The 5,826-nt window shown below is 40.3% G+C and overlaps 1 protein-coding gene across 4 annotated transcripts in view; it reads right to left on the reverse strand.

Moving 5' to 3' along the window:
* The window catches only part of ATP11B (ATPase phospholipid transporting 11B (putative)), a 121,312-nt gene that overhangs the window by 53,200 nt on the left and 62,286 nt on the right, over positions 1–5,826 (reverse strand). The window lies entirely within an intron of this gene.

Genomic DNA, 5,826 nt, shown 5'->3' on the forward strand with positions numbered 1-5,826 from the left:
TTTCTTTTGATGGCTGCATAGTATTCCATTGTGTATATATACCACATCTTCTTGATCCATTCATCTGCTGATGGACATCTAGGTTCTTTCCATAGTTTGGCTATTGTGGACACTGCTGCTATAAACATTCGGGTGCACGTGCCCCTTTGGATCACTACGTTTGTATCTTTAGGGTAAATACCCAATAGTGCAATTGCTGGGTCATAGGGCAGTTCTATTTTCAACATTTTGAGGAACCTCCATGCTGTTTTCCTGAGTGGCTGCACCAGCTTGCATTCCCACCAACAGTGTAGGAGGGTTCCCCTTTCTCTGCATCCTCGCCAGCATCTGTCATTTCCTGACTTGTTTATTTTAGCCATTCTGACTGGTGTGAGGTGATATCTCATTGTGGTTTTGATTTGTATTTCCCTGATGCCGAGTGATATGGAGCACTTTTTCATGTGTCTGTTGGCCATCTGGATGTCTTCTTTGCAGAAATGTCTGTTCATGTCCTCTGCCCATTTTTTGATTGGATTATTTTTCTTTGGGTGTTGAGTTTGCTAAGTTCTTTATAGATTCTGGACACTAGTCCTTTATCTGATATGTCGTTTGCAAATATCTTCTCCCATTCTGTCAGTTGTCTTTTGATTTTGTTAACTGTTTCCTTTGCTGTGCAAAAGCTTTTGATCTTGATGAAATCCCAATAGTTCATTTTTTCCCTTGCTTCCCTTGCCTTTGGCGTTGTTCCTAGGAAGATGTTGCTGCGGCTGAGGTCGAAGAGGTTGCTGCCTGTGTTCTCCTCAAGGATTTTGATGGATTCCTTTCGCACATTGAGATCCTTCATCCATTTTGAGTCTATTTTTGTGTGTGGTGTAAGGAAATGGTCCAATTTCATTTTTCTGCATGTGGCTGTCCAATTTTCCCAGCACCATTTATTGAAGAAGCTGTCTTTTTTCCATTGGACATTCTTTCCTGCTTTGTCGAAGATTAGTTGACTGTAGAGTTGAGGGTCTATTTCTGGGCTCTCTATTCTGTTCCATTGATCTATGTGTCTGTTTTTGTGCCAGTACCATGCTGTCTTGATGATGACAGCTTTGTAATAAAGCTTGAAGTCCGGAATTGTGATGCCACCAACATTGGCTTTCTTTTTCAATATCCTTTTGGCTATTCGAGGTCTTTTCTGGTTCCATATAAATTTTAGAATTATTTGTTCCATTTCTTTGAAAAAGATGGATGGTACTTTGATAGGAATTGCATTAAATGTGTAGATTGCTTTAGGTAGCATAGACATTTTCACAATATTTATTCTTCCAATCCAGGAGCATGGAACATTTTTCCATTTCTTTGTGTCTTCCTCAATTTCTTTCATGAGTACTTTATAGTTTTCTGAGTATAGATTCTGTGTCTCTTTGGTTAGGTTTATTCCTAGGTATCTTATGGTTTTGGGTGCAATTGTAAATGGGATTGACTCCTTAATTTCTCTTTCTTCTGTCTTGCTGTTGGTGTAGAGAAATGCAACTGATTTCTGTGCATTGATTTTATATCCTGACACTTTACTGAATTCCTGTATAAGTTCTAGCAGTTTTGGAGTGGAGTCTTTTGGGTTTTCCACATAGAGTATCATATCATCTGCGAAGAGTGATAATTTGACTTCTTCTTTGCCGATTTGGATGCCTTTAATTTCCTTTTGTTGTCTGATTGCTGAGGCTAGGACCTCTAGTACGATGTTGAATAGCAGTGGTGATAATGGACATCCCTGCCGTGTTCCTGACCTTAGCGGAAAAGCTTTCAGTTTTTCTCCATTGAGAATGGTATTTGCGGTGGGTTTATCATAGATGGCTTTGATGATATTGAGGTATGTGCCCTCTATCCCTACACTTTGAAGAGTTTTGATCAGGAAGGGATGCTGTACTTTGTCAAATGCTTTTTCAGCATCTATTGAGAGTATCATATGGTTCTTGTTCTTTCTTTTATTGATGTGTTGTATCACATTGACTGATTTGCGGATGTTGAACCAACCTTGCAGCCCTGGAATAAATCCCACTTGGTCGTGGTGAATAACCCTTTTAATGTACTGTTGAATCTTATTGGCTAGTATTTTGTTGAGTATTTTCGCATCTGTGTTCATCAAGGATATTGGTCTATAGCTCTCTTTTTTGATGGGATCCTTGTCTGGTTTTGGGATCAAGGTGATGCTGGCCTCATAAAAAGAGTTTGGAAGTTTTCCTTCCATTTCTATTTTTTGGAACCGTTTCAGGAGAATAGGAATTAGTTCTTCTTTAAATGTTTGGTAGAATTCCCCCGGTAAGCCGTCTGGCCCTGGGCTTTTGTTTGTTTGGAGATTTTTAATGACTGTTTCAATCTCCTTACTGGTTATGGGTCTGTTCAGGCTTTCTATTTCTTCCTGGTTCAGTTGTGGTAGTTTATATGTTTCTAGGAATGCATCCATTTCTTCCAGATTGTCAAATTTATTGCCGTAGAGTTGCTCATAGTATGTTCTTATAATAGTTTGTATTTCTTTGGTGTTAGTTGTGATCTCTCCTCTTTCATTCATGATTTTATTTATTTGGGTCCTTTCTCTTTTCTTTTTGATAAGTCGGGCCAGGGGTTTATCAATTTTATTAATTCTTTCAAAGAACCAGCTCCTAGTTTCGTTGATTTGTTCTATTGTTTTTTTGGTTTCTATTTCATTGATTTCTGCTCTGATCTTTATGATTTCTCTTCTCCTGCTGGGCTTAGGGTTTCTTTCTTGTTCTTTCTCCAGCTCCTTTAGGTGTAGGGTTAGGTTGTGTACCTGAGACCTTTCTTGTTTCTTGAGAAAGGCTTGTACCGCTATATATTTTCCTCTCAGGACTGCCTTTGTTGTGTCCCACAGATTTTGAACCGTTGTATTTTCATTATCATTTGTTTCCATGATTTTTTTCAATTCTTCTTTAATTTCCCGGTTGACCCATTCATTCTTTAGAAGGATACTGTTTAGTCTCCATGTATTTGGGTTTTTTCCAAACTTCCTTTTGTGGTTGAGTTCTAGCTTTAGAGCATTGTGGTCTGAAAATATGCAGGGAATGATCCCAATCTTTTGATACTGGTTGAGTCCTGATTTAGGACGGAGGATATGATCTATTCTGGAGAATGTTCCATGTGCACTAGAGAAGAATGTGTATTCTGTTGCTTTGGGATGAAATGTTCTGAATATATCTGTGATGTCCATCTGGTCCAGTGTGTCGTTTAAGGCCTTTATTTCCTTGCTGATCTTTTGCTTGGATGATCTGTCCATTTCAGTGAGGGGAGTATTAAAGTCCCCTACTATTATTGTATTATTGTTTATGTGTTTATTTGATTTCATTATTAATTGGTTTATATAGTTGGCTGCTCCCACGTTGGGGGCATAGATATTTAAAATTGTTAAATCTTCTTGTTGGACAGACCCTTTGAGTATGATATATTGTCCTTCCTCATCTCTTATTATAGTCTTTGGCTTAAAATCTAATTGATCTGATATAAGGATTGCCACTCCTGCTTTCTTCTGATGTCCATTAGCATGGTAAATACTTTTCCACCCCTCACTTTAAATCTGGAGGTGTCTTCGGGCTTAAAATGAATTTCTTGGAGGCAACATATAGATGGGTTTTGTTTTTTTATCCATTCTGATACCCTGTGTCTTTTGACAGGGGCATTTAGCCCATTAACATTCAGGGTAACTATTGAGAGATATGAATTTAGTGCCATTGTATTGCCTGTAAGGTGACTGTTACTGTATATGGTCTCTGTTCCTTTCTGATCTACCACTTGTAGGCTCTCTCTTTGCTTAGAGGACCCCTTTCAAGATTTCCTGTAGAGCTGGTTTGGTGTTTGCAAATTCTTTCAGTTGTTGTTTGTCCTGGAAGCTTTTAATCTCTCCTTCTATTTTCAATGATAGCCTAGCTGGATATAATATTCTTGGCTGCATGTTTTTCTCGTTTAGTGCTCTGAAAATATCATGCCAGCTCTTTCTGGCCTGCCAGGTCTCTGTGGATAAGTCAGCTGCCAATCTAATATTTTTACCATTGTATGTTACAGACTTCTTTCCCGGGCTGCTTTCAGGATTTTCTCTTTGTCACTGAGACTTGTAAATTTTACTATTAGGTGACGGGGTGTGGGCCTATTCTTATTGATTTTGAGGGGTGTTCTCTGAACCTCCTGAATTTTGATGCTCGTTCCCTTTGCCATATTGGGGAAATTCTCTCCAGTATACCTTCTGCTCCCCTCTCTCTTTCTTCTTCTTCTGGAATCCCAATTATTCTAATGTTGTTTCGTGTTATGGTGTCACTTATCTCTCGAATTCTCCCCTCGTGGTCCAGTAGCTGTTTGTCCCTCTTTTGCTCAGCTTCTTTATTCTCTGTCATTTGGTCTTCTATATCACTAATTCTTTCTTCTGCCTCATTTATCCTAGCAGTGAGAGCCTCCATTTTTTATTGTACCTCATTAATAGCTTTTTTGATTTCAACTTGGTTAGATTTTAGTTCTTTTATTTCTCCAGAAAGGGCTTTTATATCTCTCGAGAGGGTTTCTCTCATATCTTCCATGCCTTTTTTGAGCCCGGCTAGAACCTTGAGAATTGTCATTCTGAACTCTAGATCTGACATATTACCAATGTCTGTATTGATTAGGTCCCTAGACTTCGGTACTGCCTCTTGTTCTTTTTTTTGTGGTGAATTTTTCCGTCTTGTCATTTTGTCCAGATAAGAGTATATGAAGGAGCAAGGAAAATACTAAAAGGGTGGCAACAACCCCAGGAAAATATGCTTTAACCAAATTAGAAGAGATCCCAAATCGTGAGGGGGGAGAAAGGGGATAAAAAGAGGTTCAAAAAGGAAGAAAGAAAAAAAGAAAAGAAAAAAAAGGAATTTAAAAAAAAAGAAAACAAATAAGAAAAATATAAAAAAGAAAAAATATATATATTAGATAAACTAGTTAAAAAACATGAAAAAAGAAAAAGGTAAAAGTTAAAAAAAATTTTACCAGAAGGCGAGAAAAAAAAACAAAAAATGAAAAAGAAAAAAATTAAATTAACTGCAAGACTAAAAAAAATCACAGGGAAAAAGCCATGAGTTCCTTGCTTTGCTTTCTCCTCCTCTGGAATTCTGCTGCTCTCCTTGGTATTGAAACCGCACTCCTTGGTAGATGAACTTGGTCTTGGCTGGATTTCTTGTTGATCTTCTGGGGGAGGGGCCTGTTGTAGTGATTCTCAAGTGTCTTTGCCCCAGGCGGAATTGCACTGCCCTTATCAGGGGCAGGGTGAGTAATCCGCTCGGGTTTGCTTTCAGGAGCTTTTGTTCCCTGAGCGCTTTCCGTAGGGTTCCGGAGGACGGAAATACAAATGGCGGCCTCCTGGTCTCCGGCCCGGAGGAGCCGAGAGCCCGGGGCCCCACTCCTCAGTGCACCCTCAGAGAACAGCGCCCAGTAACTCCCATCTGCCTGACCTGCGGCCGCGCTCCGAGCTCACCGAGCCTGCGACCGGTTCAAGGTAACACCGAGCTGTGAGCTCACTGTCGGCTCTGTCTCTGTAGCCGGCTTTCCCGTTCCAATACCTGCAAGCTCTGCGACACTCAGACACCCCCGATCCTTCTGTGACCCTGCGGGACCTCAGGCCACACTGACCCCGCGTGGGATTCGCCCTGGTTTAGCCTCTGGAGCGATGTCCCTCAGCGGAACAGACTTTTAAAAGTCCTGATTTTGTGCGCTGTTGCTCTGCCGCTTGCCGGGAGCCGGCCCCTCCCCCCAGGGTCTATCTTCCCGTTGCTTTGGATTCACTTCTCCGCTGGTCCTACCTTTCAGAAAGTGGTTGTTTTTCTGTTTCCATAATTG

Source organism: Mustela nigripes, chromosome 2 (assembly GCF_022355385.1).
Source record: "Mustela nigripes isolate SB6536 chromosome 2, MUSNIG.SB6536, whole genome shotgun sequence".
Lineage (NCBI taxonomy): Eukaryota > Metazoa > Chordata > Mammalia > Carnivora > Mustelidae > Mustela > Mustela nigripes.